At 46.9% G+C, this 23,489-nt stretch overlaps 1 protein-coding gene across 12 annotated transcripts in view; it reads left to right on the forward strand.

The window, feature by feature from the left end:
• Positions 1-23,489, forward strand: part of LOC133349164 (protein 4.1-like) — a 123,346-nt gene that overhangs the window by 12,128 nt on the left and 87,729 nt on the right. Inside the window, exon 2 of one of the 12 annotated variants that reach the window (XM_061562416.1) lies at positions 11,016-11,172. The exons of 10 other annotated variants lie outside the window; for them this stretch is intronic. The gene's annotated coding sequence lies outside the window, so the exon portion shown is untranslated. Of the gene's footprint in view, positions 1-10,994; positions 11,173-23,489 lie in introns of those variants that run through there. One more of the 12 variants, XM_061562415.1, reaches the window with a different exon arrangement.

Below are 23,489 nucleotides of genomic sequence, written 5' to 3' on the forward strand. Positions count from 1 at the left end.
GGGGGGATGGGGTGCCATGGTTCAGCCCCTCCTTCAAATGTTACACAACGGCCGGGTCGTGTTTGTGTAATTGATGCGTGGAGAATTGCGTTAACGCTGCGCTTTTGAGGGGCTGCAAATGATGAATGTATATTTTTTGTTGTCAGCTTAAAACCTAAATAGACAAAGGCTAATTGAAAAGATTATATTTGCAAATCAGTCTGGGTATAAATGAGCGTTACAAATGGACATTTACACCGGTCGCGAGATGATTGATTTCGCATGCAGTGTTGCACTTGGCAGTCTGCACTAATTGGGGCTTTTAAAAAGCACACTATCAAGACAGTGGGTGATGAATTATTAAAGGTAACAATGTCGATTCGGGCTGATTTGGCCGAGCCCTTCACTTGGGGAAAGAAGGTTGGAGGCGATGCAACTGCAGAAACGGAGACTGGGCGCCTGCCATTCCCTCCGCAGCATTTCATCCTCGCCCCGTGCCCGTGCGGACGGTGGGACATTTTGCACATCCTCCGTCTTGCGAGCGATGCTTTGTGTGGCCGTTGTACGATAATTGCTGGTCCCGTCCGGCCAGCGGGCTCAGCGGTCCTGGTTTGGGGGGTTGACTCAGCCCATCATTCCCCCCTGCAGGGTCGATAAAATACATACTGCTTTGTGGGGGAAGTCCGCAGTGGTTGACTTACGAATAGACCTGTCCCCCCACCAGAGGAACGTGTAATTTGTACCATTGGTTCATGGCTGTATGCAGGAAGTGAGCATCGACCCAATGCTCATTTGAGCAGGAATTCACTTTTGCGAGAAGGAGGCCCATGACTTGCTCAGACTGCCGCATTGGTTCTCTTTGATTAGCACTCCTGACCTTTGCATGAATTATTTTCAAATGAAAACACATTTTACACGCTTAATTCCTCAAGATGGACCATCTCATTCACAGGGGGTGTTTAGGCTGTTGGCAAGCCGCATTTGAGTATTTTTTGCCAGTGCTCCACATTGTCATTATATTTTGAAGTGCATGCAAAATGGCTTAATGTGTGAACCAAATTCCCACTGGTCTTTTAACAAAACAACCAATTACTGTGAATATAAACGTACTGTAAGTAGATAAATAAACACTATATCAAAATTAGAATCAGAATCGGACTCTTCATTTAGACTGGAGCAGTCTGACGAACACGAAAGCTATATTTCTCGCAGATGTCCAGTAAAATTAGCATTCCGTGCCCGTCTGATTTCTTGGGAATTTCATGCGAGTCATTGTTCATAGCTTATATATATTTAAAAAAAAGTTCGTCTTGGAGTGTGATGAAGTGATGCAAGCTCGTCAATGCGGCAATATAAACTCAGGTTGCCCTTGCAAACGAGGCAATGTTTCACGTGTCTCAGCGGGTCAGTTTAATCTGCAGGTTAAATAAAGAATAACCATAGATGATCTTACTTCACAATATCATCTCCTTTTGGTGGGAGCGCATAAAGTGTCATATGCTTGCTTACCTGAGATGTACAAAGATCTATATTATACAGGGTAGGCCAAAAGTCAGGATACGTAGAATTATACAATGTTAATTGGTTATTCTAATATTTAATCTGTTATCATTATTAATATCAATTTTTTTCTACCTTAAATTCGTTGTTTACAAATCTCAACCACTAACCCTGATGATGAATGTTGAAAAATTATAGCTGTATTCTTTTGTTAAAAGTCCTAAATTAATTTCAAAAGATTATTAATTCATGCATCAATGTTATTGGAAGTCAATTCGAACATTTTAAAATATAAATTAAATAACCTCATGTGATCTGCTGAAACAAATATAATAAGCCTACGTGTCTTGACTTGTGGCCCACCCTGTATATTGATCATTTGCAGCTTCTCACAGTACAGTATTAATGCAATGCATATCTCTCTCTCTCTCAATACGCAGCCATCACACAGACACTCCACCATCTTGTAACATTTGAAGTTGAGAAAAACCACGGCGCCCATTTATCGGTAATAAAAACTAATTAAAGGTGCTGCTCTGAAATTAATTTTCTCGTGCCACTGCTGGCAGAAGTGCCTCCACCAAAGAAAGCTCTCAAGAGGGCCCGCTGGAGGTTATTATGGCCTCCTTTTCATGCTTCCGCAACTTTGGCGCTATTAGACCAGAGGGGCATCCTCTGCGGTGATGATTTTGGCAGTGACGGTGGCCGAGTGATCGCACATTCACCACTCGTAGTTGCAGATGTTGCCGGTTCGAATCCAGCGGGCCGCCCTAACTATAACTGCCGGTGTAATATGAGACATCTCCTTTACCAGTGGCAAAATATAGTAATAGGTTTTTACCCTTTCAACTGGTACAAAAACTGACACCTTTATACAAGGCATCATGTTTGCAATAACCACAACACAAGCAGTCAAAATGCAAACAAAAATAAACAACTCTGATAATGATAATAATATGCACTGTCCTTGAAGTTGATTGGTCCACACCCGAGACAGCTTTTCTTAGAGCCTAGTCTCCATTGGTGTTGGACCAGAGGACGCTGTAATGTCATGTATAATTCGTGCTGTCTGACGTTAAAACTAAACTATTGAAACATTTTTTTGACCAGGTTAGGCCCACTGAAAAATATATATAAAGCTCTTTGTCAGAAATGACCTGGCCACAAATGATACCTCAACGAAGTGGCTTATCATCGCGTGGAAATGTATTGCAGCCAAACACCCTGAATGCGTGTTGATTCTAAATATGGAGGGGTAATCCGGAGGACCGGGAGAAAGGTCCACGCGATCACAAGGAGAGAGAGAGACACACACACAAAAACTCCAGATATTACAGGCTTCAGGGTCGGGACCGAATCCACGCCTTCCTGTATACCAGGCGAGGTAGTTAACATCTCGCCACCTTAAAGATAATTTTCCATCGTGTGCCGGCGTCGGGATGCAAATTTCTCAAATTCGGAAATTAGCCTCAAAATTACGCGATTGCGACTATACATGTCAATCATCAAGACTATTGCCCCAGGTCAATCTTGCAATTGAGGTTATCCTGGTCTCTTGATTTCTTACCTGGTTAAACATAATTAATTTGAACTTGATAATAGAGTGAATTGACTAAAGAGCTTGCTTTCTCTTACGAGACCTGAGAGTGTGCATCACCGATAACGCGAATTTTCAATTTGGTTTTATTTGATAAAGGATCCAATTGATTTAAATAGTAAACCCCTGTGCAGCTGACCCTAAAGTCGAGAAAAAACAATTTTTCGCTTCATTTGCCAGCGTTTTATAAATCTTAGGTAAGCAAGCGCATGGCAAAGGAGATTATATTATGCAAACAAGCTGTCGCTGCTTGGGACTGGACGGTGAAGGCTAAACCGGATACACTTGAAAGGTGCGTGGGTCTCAACTGGAAGCAAGGGTCTGCATGCCATCGGCAAGTGGTATCGGAGCCGGTGTGCTAAATCCAGCCGTCAATTGATTATGCGGATGCTTTATAGGTCCTCCTTGACTTAAGGTGGTGATCGAAACAATTTATGGAGCTTCTAAAAAAAACTAAGTGAAAGCTCCTGTGGAATATTGCTTTCCTCCATTGAAGCCAGCGAGGGCTCATGCAATTTGAGAGCCACGCTAATTTCTTCCGTTGCCTAAATTGCAGTTTCGATGGTAGTATAAGCGACCGCTGAATATACGAGGAGGCATACCGTATCGCTTTTGTAAAAGCCACCTGGGCGTTTGTCGATGCAGGCTGACAATGCAGACGGCTGTAGGGATGTCACATAAAAAATCTCGACTATCGCTATTTGGCTTGGTAACGGCTAACGCCAGCCGCTGGAATAAATTATCATAAGATTTAAAAAAAAATATTGCGTAACAGCTGTGGTGAAATCCTCTCTATAGCCGTATTATTGTAACGATGTGTGGGTTATGAAATGCTTACCACAATTTTGTGTTTAGTTTGCTACCCTTCTCCCGCACCTCCAATTAGCACGGTTGGCTACATATGGTGCGAAAGAAGTTCAACATACGTGCAGAGACATTGTGGGGAAGTCAACGGTGGTATTCCGATAGTGACTCGCTCCCGCCATAGGAATGTAGAATTTCAAACACTGGCTGAGGGCTGTAAACAGGGGATGAGCACTGCCTCTATATGCTCGTTGAAGCAGGAAAATCAAGTTTCAAGTTGAAGCTTATTTAGTTTGGTCAGGGGGAGAAGTCAAGAGATCTGGATAGTCTCATTTGCAAGAGTCACTAAAATGACAAATGCTGGCCTCTTTGGCAAGGGATTTAAAGCGTTTCAATCGCATGCTCACAATTTCATGACCAGACGTCTCTATCATCCATCCATCTTGCAACAATAATTCCAGCGCCTGCCATATCACTGGTGTCGAGGCACAGGTTGGAGACACTTAACCACCATTGCTATTAACGAGTACCGTTTTACTGCATTACCCAACATACAGCATTTCACGAGGCATTCTTTGGGCACCGATCCTTTCTCATGGCAGAAAGAAAGGTGGTGGAATATTGTGATTTCACAAATTGAATTCCTTGCCTTGACATTGTGGATGCCAACGTTTCCCAGCGTACCACTGGAAATAGGGGAAAGAAGGCAGAATGTTAGAGCCTGAGCCAGGGTTACTAAAATTCTGGAGAATGGTCAGGGAGGTGACACTTTGATGGTTTCGGCTTCTGTTGAGACGAGTCAATGAGATGGGTCATAGAGATTAGACTCGCACAGAGACCTATATACTCAGATAGACGCATTGACTCTCACGGAGAGAGATTTGTAGACTCGCACAGAGACCGCTGCCTATGATTCACACAGACCCATAGAGTCACAGATAGACCCATAGACTCACAGAAAGACTCATAGACTCACAGATAGATTCATAGACTCGCAGAGACCAGAGGTCGCAACCGGGTACCCGATACCTGTACCCTACCCGATATCTGGCTACCCGTATCCGGCCGGGTACGGGTACGGGTACCCGTTTGCGACCCTGGTGCGGCCGGGTACGGGTACGAGTAGGCCGTGAGTCACTGATGAGTAACCGTTTGTCACTCATTTCGGGTAGGGTACGGGTACGGGTAGGGAACGGGTACCCGTACCCGGCTGGGTACGGGTACCCATTTGCGACCCTGGTGCGGCCTGGTATGGGTACGGGTAAGGAATCAAAACCCGTTTGCGACCTCTGGTAGAGACTCTTTGACTCGTAGAGACTCATTGACTCACAGATAGGCCCATAGATTAGAAGGACTTAGGAGATGTCACTGGTAGAGGGCAGGAGAAGAGACAGACCAAGGGTGAGATGGAAGGAATGGGGGTGGAACGAGATACTAGGAGAGTGGATGTGATGAGAGAAGAGGCACAGAGTAGAAGTGCATATAGAAATACATCTTAGCAGCTGCCTCTGAAATAATTTGACTTTTGGATTATTGTATGTTGAACCAGTACATAGCCAACCGTGCTTATCGGAGGTGCAAATGAGATGCACCAGAATGATGTTGGATTTAGTCGAGAGGTGCTGGCAGTCTGTGGACATCTGTGAAAAAGAGCTTCATATCTGATCGGATTCCTCCCGTATAAATACATATTTCTGATTCTGTCATGTAGTGCAAGGCTCGAAAGGAGCCCCACTACAGTACCAGGCCTCCTCCATAGGAGCTCTAGATTTGAAGCTTTCGTGACTGCAAGGATTCATATTCTTAGGTTTTCGGTAAAGTCACGTAGGTAAAAAATTACAATTTTAAATTAATAAAAGTAAAATAAAAATAAAATAAAAATCACGACGTTTTGGAGGCAACACAAGCTTCCGTCCACAGGAGCGTTGAGGACAGGAGAGCAAGAGGAACACAAAGATTGATGTTGGCAGCGAAGTCGAACGACATTAAGGAGTGGACCCAGCTCGCACACAGGGAAAACGAGAAGCATCGCGGGAGCGTGCGGCGGGCAGAGGTGCCGACGTATCCGTTGGCCTTCGACCAGAGGTCGCAACTGGGTACCCGATATCCGTACCCTACCCGATACACGGCTACGGGTACCCGTTTGCGACCCTGGTGCAGCCGGGTATGGGTACGGGTAGGCCGTGAGTCACCGGTGAGTAACCGTTTGTCACTCATTTCGGGTAGGGTACGGGTACGGGTAGCGTACGGGTACCCATACCCGGCCGGGTACGGGTACGGGTACCCGTTTGCGACCCTGGTGCGGCCGGGTACGGGTACGGGTAAGGAATCAAAACCCGTTTGCGACCTCTGCCTTCGACCATCCAACCCAGAGTGAAACGGGTGTCTGAAGATCTTACGGGGGACAAACTTAGATTTTTTTCTTCAGCGAGTGTGCGGCCACTTTGCCACTCCGCACTGTTTGCCGAAGTCACGGATCGTACACTTGTGGTATCGTATGTGATGAACAAAACTGAGCAGGACGAGGGCAGGGCAGCAGAGAGAGTCGTGAGCTTGTCTCTCGACAGGGCAACCTCTGAGCCCAGTGTGGTTTATGGCCTACAGAGTGTGGCTTTTGCCCTACCAATAGTGACACCTTATCATTGCTTGATAGAATAGATTTGGATCACATTCCAAGTTTTGAATGGTACGGAGGCGATGCCCACGATTGGTTGTTGCTCGTTATTTTCTAAACAGCCGTGGCCCAAGACCCACGAGACGCCAAAACTAATTTAACAGTGCCTTCATGAAGATGGCATCCATCATTAACGAGACATAATTAGACCGCAAGTTTGTGAATCGCGTGGGTGGGTGTTGCGGTGTGCAAAAGAACGAGTTTGTACGTAAATAAACGACAGCTAGAGCGTTCTTCGAAAGCAGATGACAGAAGCGTTAACAAAAAACAACAACCGCAGCCGAGTTGCCGGCTAACACTGGGAGGGGTGCCTCGATGTGGTGAAAACACGTGGAGGACGAGAGAGAGATGAGGCTCACACGAGATGCAATCTTCACAACGCTCAAGCGTCGAAGTTTCTTTAAACTCGAGACCAGGATTAGTTTCATTCGCAAGAGTGACCCAGGGAATTAGTCTGCGAATGGTGGGTGATGATTGCTATGTGTAGTCCCAGTTGAGTAATCTGCAGGTAATGTTTGGTGCGTATTATTATCATGGTTATTATACCCGCAGTTATATCAGGGCGGTGACTGAATTTGAACCGTGAACCTTTGCAACAAGTGGGGTAATGGCTAGTGCTGGGCCATGTGACCCTCGGTGTGTGTGGTAGCGCAAACGATTGCCTCTCACAATTCATTATAATTGTATGGTACTTTCATGGACAATTTAACACGTAGGCTTTCGCGACCAATATTTTTAATAATAAACGTTTTTGGTAGATCGGGTTATTTATAAATGTGTCGTAACACTCCACCATCCGACACAGCCAATCAGCAAAAAAGTGTCACGTTGACAAAAGACAAATAGTTCACTACTTTAGCCCACCGGTGTGTTGAAGAGTGAAACCACAACATTTGCAATTTTTGTATTTATGGGCGCTGCGAGATGTTAACTCCCTCACCTGGTATGCAGGAAGTTGTGTGTTCGATGCTGACCCTGACGCCTGCATATTTTGAGTTTGTATGTCTCTCTCCCCGTGGTTGCGTGGATATTTCTCCATGTCCTCCGGTTTTTCCTTTCACATTTAAAAACATGTATTTAGAGTATTTGGATGCTGTAAATTTCCAAATGAGAAGCCACTTTGTTTAACTATAATTTGTGGCGAGGTCACATCTGAAAAAGAGCTATATAGCTCAGTGCGCCTTACTTGGTAAAATAAAATAGTTTAGTTTGATAGTTTAGTCTTAGTTATGTTGTGGCAGCACGATCACAATTTGCCGTATCCCATAAATCGCGCGAGACCCAGTTATTACTTTTTAACAGTTTTTTATATACAACGAAGCGTGCTTACAAAAAAAATAGTTGTTCTTTAAACAATAAAGACATTGAGCCGTTTTACGGCCCGCTAATAGAGAACAACCCAATCTTCAATGATAAAATGCAGCCGGGGCAAGTCCACACACACTGGCCCGTTTAAAGGGGAACGGCGCCTTTAAAATATCGCCGCGCCGCGTGGCGTGTTGACGGTGCGACGCCGGCTCCTCGCCCAAAGTTAAATAGGAAACAAGGACAATGAAGAGGAGACGTGCGGAGAAAGAAGGGATGAGATGAGAATGGATTTCCTGGGGGAGGAAAAATGGTAACCGGCACACCGTTGGACACAATCGCTTCCAATGAGAAATGGCCATTGCATTAGCGCTGGAGAAATCACGAATGCCCGTTTATCGTTTGCGTGAGTTAATGAAAAACTGGGCCGAAACAAGGCCTGGCCAAAGCCATTGTCGCATCGCGTGATGACTGGAATTCACGGCTGGCTATAAATAAATAAAGAAGGCACTGGGTTGTATTTTTTTTTATCTTGCAAGAAAAATGCACCCTCTTGGAATTTAGTTTCCATGAACCTTTGAAATATATGCTCTCTGTGCGCTTTACCTTCAAGCGTAGACAACTTTTTACCCACGGCACACCGCGGGAAGGGGGGTAGAATCGAGGAGAGGGATGCACGCCAGGTGGCAGCTTAATATACAAACCCCAGTGGTAGCATTCCTCAAAAAACGAATTGGTTGTAACAGGGAGCTTGCCAAATTTGCAGGCAATAGCATTTTTTTTTACGTAGAATGAAAACGAATTTCTTCAGAACTACTTTTTGCGTAAAATTTGTCGTCCTTCTGCTGACCACCTCCGATTAGCACGGTTGGCTAAGGACGACGCGAAAGAAGTTCAGCACGCATCACAAGCATGACAAGGATGTAATGTAAGGACGAGGAATCATTTATGAGGAATGGGATGAAAAAGAAGCGGAGAAATGGGAGCGAAGGTTCAGGAGAGATGAGGGTATGGGGTTAGAGATTGCACCAGGGTCTGCATGGAGAAGAGTCTGTTTTCACAGTGGGTGGGGAGAGGGGGGAGGGGTTCAGTGTGTGGGTGGCTGCACAGAAGTCACGTGATTTTACAGGAGGCTTGAGCTGATATAGAGAAATGGATAGCGCTATAAAGCAATGAAATGAAGCGTTGAATGTGTCGTAGTATTTGAACGGAGCGTATTGCCATCATCGTTTGCTTCAGTCGTGCTTAACTGTGACACATTATTTTCTGTACAATAAATGTATATTTGTCGGATTATATAGATATGTATAAATAAACCTGCTATATATCAACTCATTGCATGTTAATCGTGTAATTACTGCCACGGTGTAAAGGTTAGCATACTGTGTTTAGCACCAGATAGAGGTCCCCGATTTAATCTCTTGGCATGGCAACGGGCACCATGTCCTTAATCTGCGTGCCTCTGTCCACCCAGCAGGTGTAAATGGGCGCACCACGGCCAATCCTTGGGCAGGTCGTGTGCGGTGTGGTAAAGTGTCGCGGTATTCCTGCCTCTTCCGAGATGCCTGGCCACAACCGCTCCCGTCGCCACCCCGCGTGTTGTTTACAGGGTAGCGTAAAATTGGAGGTTGATTCTCAATGAGGTTTTGCACTCGCATGTTGATTCGCAAACGAGCCACGCTCATCAAAGAATTACACCGCATGTTGAATTGCCACATCGCGCATTCGAATAATCATACCTTTTTTTCTTTTTTGCAATAGCAGGAATTTTGATTAGTTCGAGGGCTTTTCATATCTGTGCGTATGATATGTGATCTGCTTGCACTGCAGTTTGTTTTATGTGTCCTGTGCTCTGGCATGTTGAATCATAATAGTGTTTTTTTTTGGTTCGTTAATACTCTGGCTATTGCCCGTAAATTTTTGCGAGCTCCCTGTTGCAACCAATTTGTTTTTTGAGGAATATTACAACCGGGAGATGTTTATTAAGCCGTGACCTGGCGCGTGTGTGTCCCCTATGCTTCTCTGCCGGACTAGGGCTCTAAATTAAAAATGTCATTGCCATTCTATGTGCCAGCACAATACGGTCCCGTGCATCCACAAATAAAGAAACTGACAGCAATTTACATGAGCTACGGATGCACGTGCGCCGTATGTTACACGTGTACGCTCTATGTGCGTTTTATTATATGGCGTGTCCGCGAGTGAGCGCGAGCATACAGCGCAGGGAAGTGGTGGCGTGTAGTGGCTTGCACCCACTGCGCTACCTACCAAAACCATCGGCGGCCAGCGATATCTGAACCGGCTACGGGCGCTTCCTCTAAGTTGACTTGGCCTTAAATGAGTGCCTGGTTTAGTGGGTAAACATCAGCACGGGAGTAGACGAAGGTCAGCCAGGCAGGGTTCAGGTCACACCACCGACCTTGCCGTGTTAGGAACCTGCTTGACAGCACTGTGCTTGCCCCAACAGTCGGTGTGTGTGTGTGGGGGGGGGGGGACTCTGTAGGGGATCTTTGTCTTTGTTTGGGGTGTACACAATGGGGAGTCATGCTTCGTGAGTTCCTGTAATGATGCTGCAAGTAGTGGCCAAAGTTGACTTTCTGGTCACGGCACAACATCCGTGGAAAATTCTGATTTTTCTTTTATGTGGCATGTGCCTCCTTTAGATCAGCTCCGTCTGAATTAGTTTTTTTTTAGTAGTACGGTGCGGTTCGGAGGCGGTCGGTGCAGACAGCCTGGGAGGCAGAGAGGCCGCCGTTCGTGACGTTGGCTGCTCCACCTCCTCGTGCGCTGTCCTGGCCTCAATGGGAGCTCATTATAACGGCGCTTTCCCCGACGACTTGTCTGCAGCGCCTAATTGCAGTTCCCTCCTCTCCGCTCGTGTTGTGTCCAAGACGAGTTCACTTGTGGAAAAAGTTTTGAGAACTGGCCGTCGAGCGCGCAACACTTTAAGGAGAGTTTACTTAACGTGCGTTTTTTTGCCGTCGCCGTGATTATAATTTTTGTAATAATAATTTTTAAATTAAGCACATACTTCTAAGGAATGCCATTCTGTCTTACCCCTATAATCGTTCGCTTTGTGCAGCAGGGTGCCACGCAGAGGCACAACATGAGCGCTCTCGCACGCGGGCACGCTCATTTCTGCCGTTGACTTCACAGCCATAATCGTTTTTGAAGTTCCTGGAGGCTGACCCAAGGCCTCGTGGAATGCAACCGCCCCCCCAACTCTTCGCTAATTGCTTCGCTCGCACAGAAGCATGGCCAGCGGGCGGCAGCAGGGTGTCGCGGCATCTCCGAGAGCCCAGCGCAAGTGACGGTGAGAAGCGGCAAGAGAGTTTCGGGGGTTGCCACCTCTGGGCGTCGCGGTAGCGACATGTTAATTACCTCGCCTGGCATACACGAGGTCTCGTGGGTTTCAATCGCGACCCTGATATCCGTGTATATTTGGGGTTTGCTTGTCTCTCTCCGTAGCCACGTGGTTTTTTTTCTCCGGGTCCTCCGGTTTTCTCCTCCATATTTAGAATTAACGTCACGCGTTTTAGAGTATTTGGTTGCTATAAATGTCCACGTGACGATAAGCCACTTCGTTGCGCTGTCATTTGTGGCCAAGTCGCTTCTGAGTAAGAGCTCTATTGCTCAGTGGGCCTTACCTGGTAAGATAAAAAATAGTTTAGTTTAGTTTTAAGGAATCGACATTTGCCGGGCAAGGGGAACGCTAACCACGGTCGTGGAGCGATCGCGATGGCGGTGGGGGAGGGGGGGAGCGGCGGCGGCGTCGCCAGGAAGGTCGACCGCTCTCCCCCTCGCGGTGACCTCGGTGAAATTTTCCACCATTTAAATTGACCTCCAGGTGGGGAAACTCGGGGCCCCACTTGGGGCCCACTCGGGCCAACTCCGGCCAGAGATGAGCGGCTATTTCCAGAGATGAAATTGCAGGGTGGAGTGGGGGGAGAGTTGGGGAGGGGATGACGGCAACTCTGTTATCATAGAGCGCTGTCTTTTCTGAATTGCCTCAATTTTCTTCTGTTGTGCGGCTGCTATGTAGAGGGGACGGTCACGGCGGTGAAATCACGCACGGCGTAATGATGTGGGGGGTGGGTTGGGGTGGTGGGGGGTTGCGCGACCATTCACGGTGTCGCTCACAATTTAACCTTTGCCTCGCCAAATTACGATACAGCTTTTGAAGGCGCAAGTGTGACAGGCATTTTAGGACTTGTGACTGGCCTCGTGCCCATGTTTATATCCCATCCCCCCGCCCCCCCCAAATAAACAATTACTTTGTGGCGATCAGTCTGGGGAGCACTGGGCACGATGATGTTATTATTCTTTTATTCGAAAGAAAATTGCCACACTTCCTCTGGCAGTAAAGTTGCACGTGGCAGTGGCCCTGCTGGAGCTATTATCTTATACCATCGGCGAGGGTTAGCCACCCCCCCGGGTTTGATCAGGATGGGTCCGGGAACTGGCATTTGTGCTAGGGTGGCAAGAAATGACTTTTTTTTTACAGACATCTGGTACTGTTGCTGCGTTGGACTTGATGACAATGTACTGCACTGTTGTGATAATAGGCCTAAGGGTGGCTGATAATTATGCAGACTATACCCACGGCATGTATTTCCTGTCTTAACCGTGACTCGAAATTCCCCCCTCTCTGTACAGCGTCCACAACAATTCGAACGCAACAAGAGATTTTTTAAAAGACGTGCCGTTTCCTTTAGTGTGAATCACAATAGGTGAGCACCCGGTGGTAGCAACAACCAGCTCTCTTAAAGGTGTAATAGATAATTGTTAATGCCACTTGTTGAACTGAGCAAGGGTATTATGACTTGGAAAAGGAGATTATTACAGTATGCGGGATTTCAAAAAAAGAGAACGGCATACAGTACACAAAACCGATTGAAATTGAATTTGTCACGGTTTAACGTTTCAATGGCATTCCCTATGTTGAAGATTATGAATATATAATCTGAATAGGAATGCATTTGGTTTCCGTAACTTCGCCATCAGTTGATAAACAAAGTTGCCCTTCAACAGCTAATGCCAAAATAAAGAATCTGGGAAAATAGGAAAAGGTCACACGTGGATAAGACATGTGTAATTGTGTTGCAGTGTTCCCACGGTGAGTTAAACTTTGCTTAGTGCTTCCAAAACAGCAAGTTGGAATTTACCCAGAGATTACATTAATTCATCTATGGCGGTACAGATAAAACAATAAAAGGAACGGCCCCACGTTTCAAAAACGCATCGCCTGTACGCACAATCGATAGATGCATCCTCAATATGTCGGAGTCATTAAAGTGTCCGCTGCTATTTAAACATCATCTCTTCCCACGCACACCCAAATCACTGCTCGATTTTTCTGCGTCAGTGACTCCGTCCACGCTGAACCCCTTCTTATTATTTACATTTGGCATCTTCCTGCAGGGTCACGGAAGCGTGTGCAGGAGAATAAAAAAAAAACCAGCGCGCCCTGTTCAAATCGTTGCTCGATTTGCTATTTGCTCCGTTCTTATGGCGCAGGGCTACCGCAAAGGTGTTTCGTATTTCGCAGTCCGCAGTAGTTTCACAGCAGGTGGGGGAGGGGGGGAGGTGATGATCGCTGTGTGTTTTCCCAACAGAGTAATTCGCAGGAAAATTTCCCACATTTTGACACGCGTGGCCAAATTCTTCCGCGGAAAAATATCTCGGGGGTGGGGTGGTCGGGGTGGTTTTTAACGTCCACGGTGAATATACCAGCGCGTCATGTTTTACCGTTAACACGCACCGCAGTATTAACCGGGGTGACCGCGGTGCTCGAATCGCGATCAGCATCGCAGCTGATGGCGGCGTCGCCGCCGATAGCAGGGAATTTTTACAGCACAGTTCTCTGAGCCATGATATCGAAATTACGAATAGCAGTGCAGAGGCGTCGTAAAGTACGCGCAGCAGTTTAATGGCGGCGGTATGGTAATGACCACTGATGTGGGCTTCGCGAGAGCTCGCGCCGTTTAATATCGAGGGGAATTAATGTTGCCAAGTTCATCACCTTCTTGGTTGTGCTGTGAAGAATTATAGATGGGCACCTGTCAAATTTTTTTTTTTTACCAATGAGAATGATGCGTTTAAAAAAAACTTTTTTGTTCATTAACTGCCAGCGGGCACGGGTTGTAAATTCATCACACTGCATCGTTGCGCAATGTTTTAAATCGGCGTACGTTTTACCCGCGGTGGTATATGGATGAGAAAGGTGAAAAGGCTGAAAGAAAATGGAACGAAAGGACGCGAATAATCTTTAGAGAGGTACTTGCTTGGAATTACATTGATAAGCAAAAACAGGAATGCGTGTATGTAGAACATATGCAAGTTAGAGAGGGCATACATGCTGACGAGTTTTTCCAAAGTGCACTTGGCCAGGACAAACGTCGCTTTGAACTCTCCCCTGAAGCCCCCTAGTCACGGCTCGCGGACCTCGACATGGACATTTGGCTTCCCGAGAATGTATTTGCCATCGTACGCAAGAATGTAATGGGAGCCCGCCGGTGGTTGAGATTAATGATGGAGAGGCAGCCAAAGGAGGAAACGCACACGAGAGAAGACCGCACCAGGGAGACGGGGCGATGGAATCGGCTTGCACGCGCAGGTGTTAGGCTGCATAGCGGAGACCGTCGTGAAAGGCGGCGGATTCAGGAGACCTTCATCCAGTGCTGAATGGCTGTTGATGACGATCAGGATGACACGATTTTTTGTTAAATATTTTCTTTATGTTGTCGTTATTTTGGAATGTATTTGTTTCCTAGATCGTTCTTGTACAGTGAGCAAGCATTTTTAAAATCATTCCCATTGCCACTTAATTGATGCACCTTAGAATAATCTTGAACATCGAAAACCTCTGTGTCATACTCCAATAGAAGTTTGTGCGCAAATGCAATACACAGGAATTGCAAAGGAATTAACATGGTTGACTACGTACGGTGCAAAATAAGTTCAACATACATACGTACATAGGTATTGTGTTCATTTCTATTTCCTCTATGGGATTTAAATGGGAATTGGTTTTTTATTTCTATTTTGCAAATACCCATACAATTGATTCTCTTAAGGTCCTTGGTAATGACCAGAGCCCATGGAGACCATTTAACTCGCCTTCAGTTTGAATGGACCTGCAATTACCCGAAAACCGATCCTACTCTGTCTCTGCTCTCTTGGGCCAATGCTCTAACATCACCTGGGCTTCCTTGGCATGTCCCGGATGCTTTGCCGCTGTACGCAGCAGATAAAGAATAAAAGCCATTCGCTAACAAATGCTCGTCACCAAAGAGAAGAGGCAACACAATTTATCAGGCTGGCGCCGAGTGCTTAATGAGCGCTCCCTCCGTTCTTCCAGGAAAACACAAGTGTAAATTAGTTTAAAAAAAATTAAGACTATTAACTACATGCCCTTGCTCCCGTCTCTGTTTCTCTCCCAACCTTTTTCTTCTTGCAATTTGCACAGCTCAGTGGATGTCAGACTTTTTTTTTGTTTCGAGCAAATTATTTCTTCTGCCCCAGGTCGAGGACTCGGGTCTCCTTAGCCCTCGATCTGGGGCTTTTGTTTCATTCTCCCCCCCCCCTCAATCCGCCGTGTTCGAACTGCACGCTGCATGTCAAAACGCTCGCCATCTCGACGCTTCTTCCATGGAGTTCCACGCCGTCGTCTCTCTTGCGCACACCCGAGGTTATTGAACCCTCCTCAGTTTTAAGAGACGTCAACTTACAACTTGAACGCTCGCCGGTTGTTGCAGGCCACTTCGCGTTTTGGACATTTTGGGGCCGTGTCCTCGGCAACGGTGAAAGAGGAAAGGAAGACGAGGCACAAGGCGTCTCGCTTTGACTGACGTTTTACACTTTCGGTCGCAGCTCGGAAAAAGCAGCATCGCATTGATTACATTCGACCAAATTTGTTTTAAACCGCACCCCAAAATAACAGTGAACGACTCCACTCTGCACACAGTGTGCACCCCGTGTTAACCAAACGCGATAACTCATCCTGTCACGCTGCCACCTGGGTTAGGTGAGCGAGCGAGATTATTGCCCTTCTATTCGAACTACCGGTTTGCTGGAGGGGGCACAGGTTTGTACATTTCCCACGACAATGCCATTGTGGAAACTTCACAATCGCCACTTTTTGTTGTTGTTTTGATGGTGCTTTTTGCCCTGAATGGCGATTGACTCAGGCAGACCTTTGGCACTCCCCCCATCGCCCCTTGCAGCGCCATCACAGCCTCGTGCTGCGTCCTGCCATAAGCCGCGGATCGTCAAAACGCTTTGACCTTGGCGCGCTCCCCTACGATCGACCGCGGCGCTGTTTGTTTCGATTCAAACTGCGCAGGCGGGGGCAGTGTGGGAATGACTCTCGGATCACTGCGTGCGGGAGTGCCCAAAGCCAAGCGTCAAAGAGTGGCAATTCGGGAAGACGCTTTGTCCGGCGATGATGTTCGTTGAGCTTCGGCTGGCTGCCTGCCCGCTCGCCCAGCCCACGTCAGCCGCCTCGGCTGAAGCCCTCATGCCAGCGTGAGGTGGGCGGAGGAGGGGGGCAGCCCTCTTTGTCTACTCTGCCCTCCCAAAGTGCCACATGGACATGGTACCGGTAAATAGCGGCGGATTATTTATTTTTAACCAACTGAAGGGCCCAAGGAGATTAAACATCTGAAAGAGGCACTTTCAGCAGTTTACAGCGGTTTCATTGCTTCAGGGAGCAACGTGTCCTCTGACTGAAGGGCAGGCGTAGCCTCGGGTGACCTTCCAGACCCGACGTAGGCGAGGGCCATGTGGTGAGAAAAATAAAAAAAATCCTAAACCCTGTCTCATCATCAGCCGTGGTCAATCCGCTGCTGGATTAAGGGCCTCCTCAAGCTGCGTCACCGTCACCACCACCGCCAGCGCTCACGATCCTGCGATGTGATGATGATCCCCCACCTAGCACCTGCACACGATCTGAATGAATAACTCCGTCTCTTTGGCGGTGGACGTTCATCATAGGCACGGTTATGTTCTTTGGCTGTCACGTCATCATTATTCTTGGCCGTCAGCCAATAAAAGTTATACAAGTCTGGACACGCCCACAGACAACACTCCAACTTTTGCTTTAAAATATAGGAGGGGGGGGGGCGGAGAGACATGTGTAAAGTATTATAATCCAAAGAATATATGGTACGTTTGTTTGTCCCCCGCACCTGCGATTATCTACGTATGGTGCAAAAAAGTTCTGGCCGTGACGTGTGTCTTGCCCTAGCCCCGCTTACATTGTGTAAGAGTTTAAAGGACCTTCTTGGTTCTTTCGGTAAAGTAACGTAGAAGGGAAATAATAAAATAATACAAATAAAACATTAATAAAATAATATTATTTTATTATTTCCCTTCTACGTGACTTTACCGAAAGAACCAAGAAGATGAATCCCTGCAGTCATGAAAGCTTTAAATCGAAGTTTAAATGACGTTTTAAGTCTACGTATGTTCTCTCGTTCCACGTGTTCCTCTTTCTGTCTCTCGGCATCATTGCAAGCTTGCTCATTTGTTTGTAAATAGCGAAGAAAAACCAGGATCCAGTTGTTGTAAAAAAACATTTGGGATGGTGAAGGCTTGGTAGGAGGCCTTCATCCAGCAGTTGCTAGATCATGGCTGATGTTGAATTCACATAGTCACCAGAGTGATTGTATTGGTGCTACCGTACACTCATGCTTTAAATAGTTTTGAGCAACTAAAAAAAAACCCTACATTCAAACATTATACTGTCTTGCATTCAATCGTTTTACAGTGGGCAATAAAAAGAAGGGGGATGGGGGGAAAGAAATGCATAACGTGTAATAAAAAATACACACCGATTAAAAGCTCTCCGGGTATAATCAATTACGTCTAATCAGCTCTGAAATAGTCCAACCTGCTTTGCATGCAGCGTGCAAATTCAGTGTGGGTTTACCACAGCCCCGTGTCGATCCTCACGCCCACGTAACGATGCAAGTGGCTTCCTAGCCCGCCCGTCCGCTCGGGGGGGAGGGGGGGGCGCTTGGTCGATGGGATCGTCGCACCGCAGGACGGTGTTAGGGTGGCCTTCATCCAGCAGTGGATTGACCATGGCCTAGGAGGATGTCTTGAGCCTTTGTCAATTGGAGGAATTTCTCTTCAAATTTCTTTCGCTCCACTATTTATCCCAGTAGCCCTACCACCCATTGAGACTGTACGTCTCTCTATGATATGAGACCTTGGTTACAACATAATGCCATTCTTTTTTGGTTCCCTTCTGTCGATGGGGCTGAATTAGATCTTTGCACCTTTGTACAATATGTACTGTATAACATGAGGGTGGTGGAGGGGTTGGGAGGGGGGGGGGCAACCCGGCCCCACAGATGGCCCCCCAAATGGCCCCCCAAATGGCCCCCCAGAAATCCGGAAGCCGTGCGTGGGTCAAGGCAAGCTGCCGCTGTAGTACAAGGCTTCAAAGGTGCATGAATTGATCGATGAAAATCGATTCTTGGGTTCAAGGTTCATGCGTTGAATCGGAACAATTCTTTCCGATTCTCAATTCTTAAATTATTTTCAAAGGGACCCCTTGAAAGTCGTCCGTCTGGTGCAGGTGATCGAGCGTGCACTTGGGTGCACTACATTGGAAAAATAAATAAGATTATTAAATGAAATCGTATTTTTTTACCTGATGACGATTGCTTTTTTGCGATCGAAACGTCGTGATATTTTTTTTTTCTATCTACGTGTGCTTTACCGAAAGACCCAAAGAATATGAAATTGTGATCCTCGAATTACGGCAATGAATTGAATTTCAAGGCCCACCGAACAGGATGTTAGTTACGACCAGAAAGGGTGGTATACTTCTCTATGCATTTTGCTACATTGGCTTCCCAGGCATTCATTTTATTAATCAACTAAAATTTTGAATTGGGTGAATCGCACCTACCCGCCCCGCAAATCGCGGAAACTCTGACAAGCCACGCCCAGCGTGTCATGCTTGATGATGATGCTGATGATGACGTCACCAAGCCCCACCCATCACCTCCCGTTCAGCGGCACACGTGGGAACAGAGGTGCGAGGCTTGCTTGCTTCTTTGCTGTGTCTATTTTACGATGTGTCGAGTAATCAAACCGATGATTATCGGTGGAGGTATTCGATTGCTTAAAAATTCGGATAGCGCCACCTCTACAATTTCAGTGAGTGGATGAAGTCCGTTAAGTTGGCGCTTGTGCGTGGGGCTGTTGTGTTTTACGTGGCACATGATTCCGCAGTGGCTCATTGTTGGCCGGCAAAGACATATTTTGGTGAGAATTTCCCTTCTCCCCTGCGCTGCCACGGCGCTGGCAAACCTCTCGACGCACCAAAGCCAACATAAATATACCAACTATTGAGCAAGAACCACGTTTGACCGTGTGAATATTGGAGCATGTGGCATTGCGCAGGTGTGTGCCTGGCACAGCACACTTGGCAGGGATTTGGGATTTTTTTCTTTAGAAAAATGTTGTGCAGGTGGCCGTGCGTGGCACCTCGCATTCTCAAATTGGCGTTCGTAATTTGAATGTGACTACAAGGCAATCAATTTCGACTCGAGGTCCGCCTCCAGCTGTGGTGATGACACATGCAAAACCACTGCCGTCAGCGTACATCAACATTTGATGGCAGAGGAGGAATGCAAATCGGGAAGTGCGCCCACAACAACCACAACAACCGCCATTCGCTACGAAGTGGCGGTGACGTCACCACGGCACTTGTGCCAGGCCATTTGCACGTTAAGGCCACGTGAAGTGTCGAACGCCCGCTGGCAGGAGGTCAAGGGACAGACTCAGGTGCGATGGGTTAACTGACTGAGATGAAGTGCGCCCAGTCCGCTTGCGTCACCCGCGAGTTTATTGCGTTGAACGGGGAGGGCTTGACGTCGGCTTGTTGTATGATCGCGGTGGCTTTCAGAGAGAGGGTTTAGGTTACGTCATGGATACTAAGATCGTCAATCGGTGGAACCGTAGAGTTGGAAACTGCTCGGCTGGAGGGGACACCGTCACCTCATCTGGTTCGTGTGTCTGGTGTCTCTGGTAATGATTTAATGTTCGCGACGTGGCACTTATAACATGTGAATGATTTGGTGTAAATTTCATCTGGGTAAACTTTACCTTCCCTCATGGTAATTATCCCATTGCACTGTGACGACTCGTCACAGGTAACACGCCTTATTGGTTCTTTCGGTAAAGTCACGTAGAAGGGAAATAATAAAATAATAAAATAATAAAATAATTCTCTACGCAAGCGGCCATCCTCACCTGAGGACGGCTGCTTGCGTTGTAGCCGAAACGTCGTGAGAATTATTTTATTAGTTTTTATTTTTATTATTTTATTATTTCCCTTCTACGTGACTTTACCGAAAGAACCAAGAAGATGAATCCCTGCAGTCACGAAAGCTTTAAATCGAAAGGTAACACGCCGTGCCGTTCCTCCCCTCTACCCGATGCGCGGCGAGTTCCTGCCCAAATGTGCGTTGAGGGCGATGCTCATCCCCTGTGTGCAGCCCTGAACCAGTGGTGGAAATTCCACATTCCAGTGGTTGGGATGAGTCTGACTCTGGAACAGCCGCTGATGACTTCCCCCGCAGAGCGGCACCCACGTTGTTGTCGACCTCGGAGGGATGATGGGCTGAGGCAGCTTCCCGACCAGGATTTGAACTCTCAACCTTCCGATTTGCGAGCCGCTCGCTTCTCCCGCAGATCCACTTCTACCGATAGCGGCGATTACTTGCCGACATAATTTCACCTTTACCGTGCTTTGTGATCCTATTTTCCCCATGTCCATTAATAGATGCTGACAAGGCACATGAAAACCACTGTTTGTGGTAAACGTTTACAGATTTCGTTGGCAGTGGCTCGCTCAGTTTGCTTCGAACGCTGCTTCAAAAGCAGCGGCCAGAGAGAGCGAGAGAGGGAGGGAAATAAAGGTCGCAGTCAGCTACTGGGAGACGTGAGTTGAATTTCTTCTCGGAAAGCGGCCCACCCGGACCCAGCGAGAGAACTTTTGCAAAGTTGCGGGATGCTGTGCACGATTTATTTATTTATTCTTCTTTTTCCCAATTAAAAAAAGTTCCATAATCAGAGAGAGCAAGAGTAATTGGTTGTAATTAAAGATTTTTTTGCCGCAGGAAAGCTTTCTTAAACAATTCCGCGGCTTGTACGTTTGGCGAGAAAATTTGCTAAAGCTGGATTTGTGTTGTCTTATTTTGCGTAATTGCATGCAAAGCTTGGAATTGTATAAAACCACGAGAAAATGTAACTGGGTTGGTGAATGTAATGAATAAACATTTATGTGGCAGTGAATGTGTGAATCCAGTGCTCCCGGCTACTTAATTAAATCTCGCACCGTGCGTTCTTTCTATCTATCTATCCGCTTATCAGCAACGGATTAAATTTAAGCATGTTCCTCTTTCACAGGTAAATATTGTCTCAAAAACACAGCAGCCTACGCGTAGAATAAGTACATATATCTGTTTTGTTTCCCCTTCCTGGCTATCAGAAATGATTTTACCGGTGGTATTTATCTATTTTATTTTCACCCTCGTTTTCTTTTTGCTCCTTCCTTGCGCAAAAGGTGCCTTCATGAGAGTAGTGGGCTTCATGAAGTCCTCAATCTCGCCTCTATTGATTTCGCGGGGGCTTTGCACTCTCTGCAAGAAGCAGGCCGGGCGGGTGGGCGGGAGGGAGGAAGCTCTTCGCCGTTTTCATATCGACTTCACCTCCGGGAATATCTCCTCTCCTCCGCTGTGCGCTCGGCGTTTTGCCAGCAGTGCTCACACGGCGCATCGGTGTTGCCCAGCAAGTGTGCCCCCCCCCCCCCACCTTAACCGGACCAGCAAATATCCCCGTCACGTTACGAGGCGCCCCCCTACCCAGCACCCACCCCGTCTCTTTTGTCCGTCTTTTAGAGGCCTTCAGCAAGGGTGGGGCCCTCGCTCTGACCCAGAAATGGGGTTTGCCCTGCGCGGTCGTGGCCTGCCCGGGAATATACCGTGCGAGGGGAGGGCCGATTCGTCTGAAAGGAACTTTTGTGATCGCGGCCGCATTCCTGAGCGCGTTTGATGGCCTCGTACGCTTAAGAAAATCCCGTCCTGCCGTGGCGTTTGTAAGCGCGAGGCTGCTCTCCCCGCAGCCTTCGGATTTTTAAATCCTTTATATTAAGTTTGCTTGCTTGCTTGCGTGCTTGCGTGCTTGCTTGCTTGCTTACGACCGTGCAAATCTTTCGGTCGTTTTTTAGCCCACTTCCCGTGATCCAATCGAGCTGACATTTTCCACACAGACTCGTTGTGCGTGACAATTAATTTTCGTGAAGATGTTTTTCCAAAATTTTACACTTTAGGAATTTTTTTTTAAATATTTAATTACCAATTGCTTAATGGTGGCAGGCAATCATCTGACCCATAGGTGGTGGCAGCCATCTCAAGCCAGAGGACGAGAGTACTCTAGGCGCCACGCATATAAAGGATTTGGAGTGAAAAACTTTGTTTTTATGGGTTAATTTTTTACCGCCTCTCCTTCCACGGGGGGGGGGGGGGGGGGGGGGTAACGAGCAAACGTGACGAACACAAACGTGTCGCGGAACTGCTCCGGTAATTGCATTCCACGATGCGGTTCATGGTATATATTTTTTCGTGCCTGATTTTTATTTTAAAAGTGACGGCTCTGATATATACTGTCAAGCAATGAGATGTATATATGTATACCGTGTGGTAATTATGTTAACGGGGGCCTCCGAACTTCTGTCACGCCTTACATCAATGCTCAACTCTGTCGCTCATCGTGTTATTGAGCGCCTTATGAATTATTACATCGGCAACTGCAAAAAAAAATGAAATGTCACTTGGAAATGGGAATTAGACAAATCTTTCCCCTATCTATAATGTTTTATGTATATTTTATATACGTATATTTTTTGGGTGCGATGTTGACGAGCCAAAATAAATGTGGCTTCATAATCCTGCCAGTAAGCAAACGCACTCGTCTCGAGCATCTGACTCTCTGGAGGCGACGTCTGTCCATTGTTCATTTGAGCAAAGTAAAAATGACGAGTTCTTGGGTAGAGTCGCTGTTCTGGCCGCGGGGTCCGTTCGACGAACGGCGTTCTCTCGCCGGAGCGGCGGCGGCGGCGTTGGCATCGCGCGCAAAAGTAATTTCCGTTGACAGAATTAACGCGTCGTTGTTTACGCGAGCACCACGTGAACGTTTGCCATCGTCTGTACGTACGACGTCGTGGGGGGACAAAAAAAAGAAACTCGTTTAAGCGTGCGTGCTCGTATTTTATTTCAGAGTCAAGTGAGGGACCCGTGCATGAGGAGAGAGTACAATTCTAGATTTGAAGCTTTCGTGACTGCAAGGATTCATATTCTTCGGTTTTTTCGGTAAAATCACGTAGGCAAAAATATCAAAATTAATTTTAATTTTAATTTTTTCCCTACGTGACTTTACCGAGAAAGTACAACCACGAGACGACCGGATAATTTCAGTCCCTCCTTCCAAGCGACTGCGTTGGAGTAGATTACATGGATTAAATTTGGCCTGGGATCTCGGTGACTGCCTTCGCTGTGCAGAGGAGGCCATAATTTCCCAAATGGTGGTCGGTTTGAGCTCTCTGCTGAGGCT

The sequence above is a fragment of the Lethenteron reissneri genome, chromosome 29, assembly GCF_015708825.2.
Source record: "Lethenteron reissneri isolate LAM-NWPU_2019-01 chromosome 29, ASM1570882v1, whole genome shotgun sequence".
Taxonomy (NCBI): Eukaryota; Metazoa; Chordata; class Hyperoartia; order Petromyzontiformes; family Petromyzontidae; genus Lethenteron; species Lethenteron reissneri.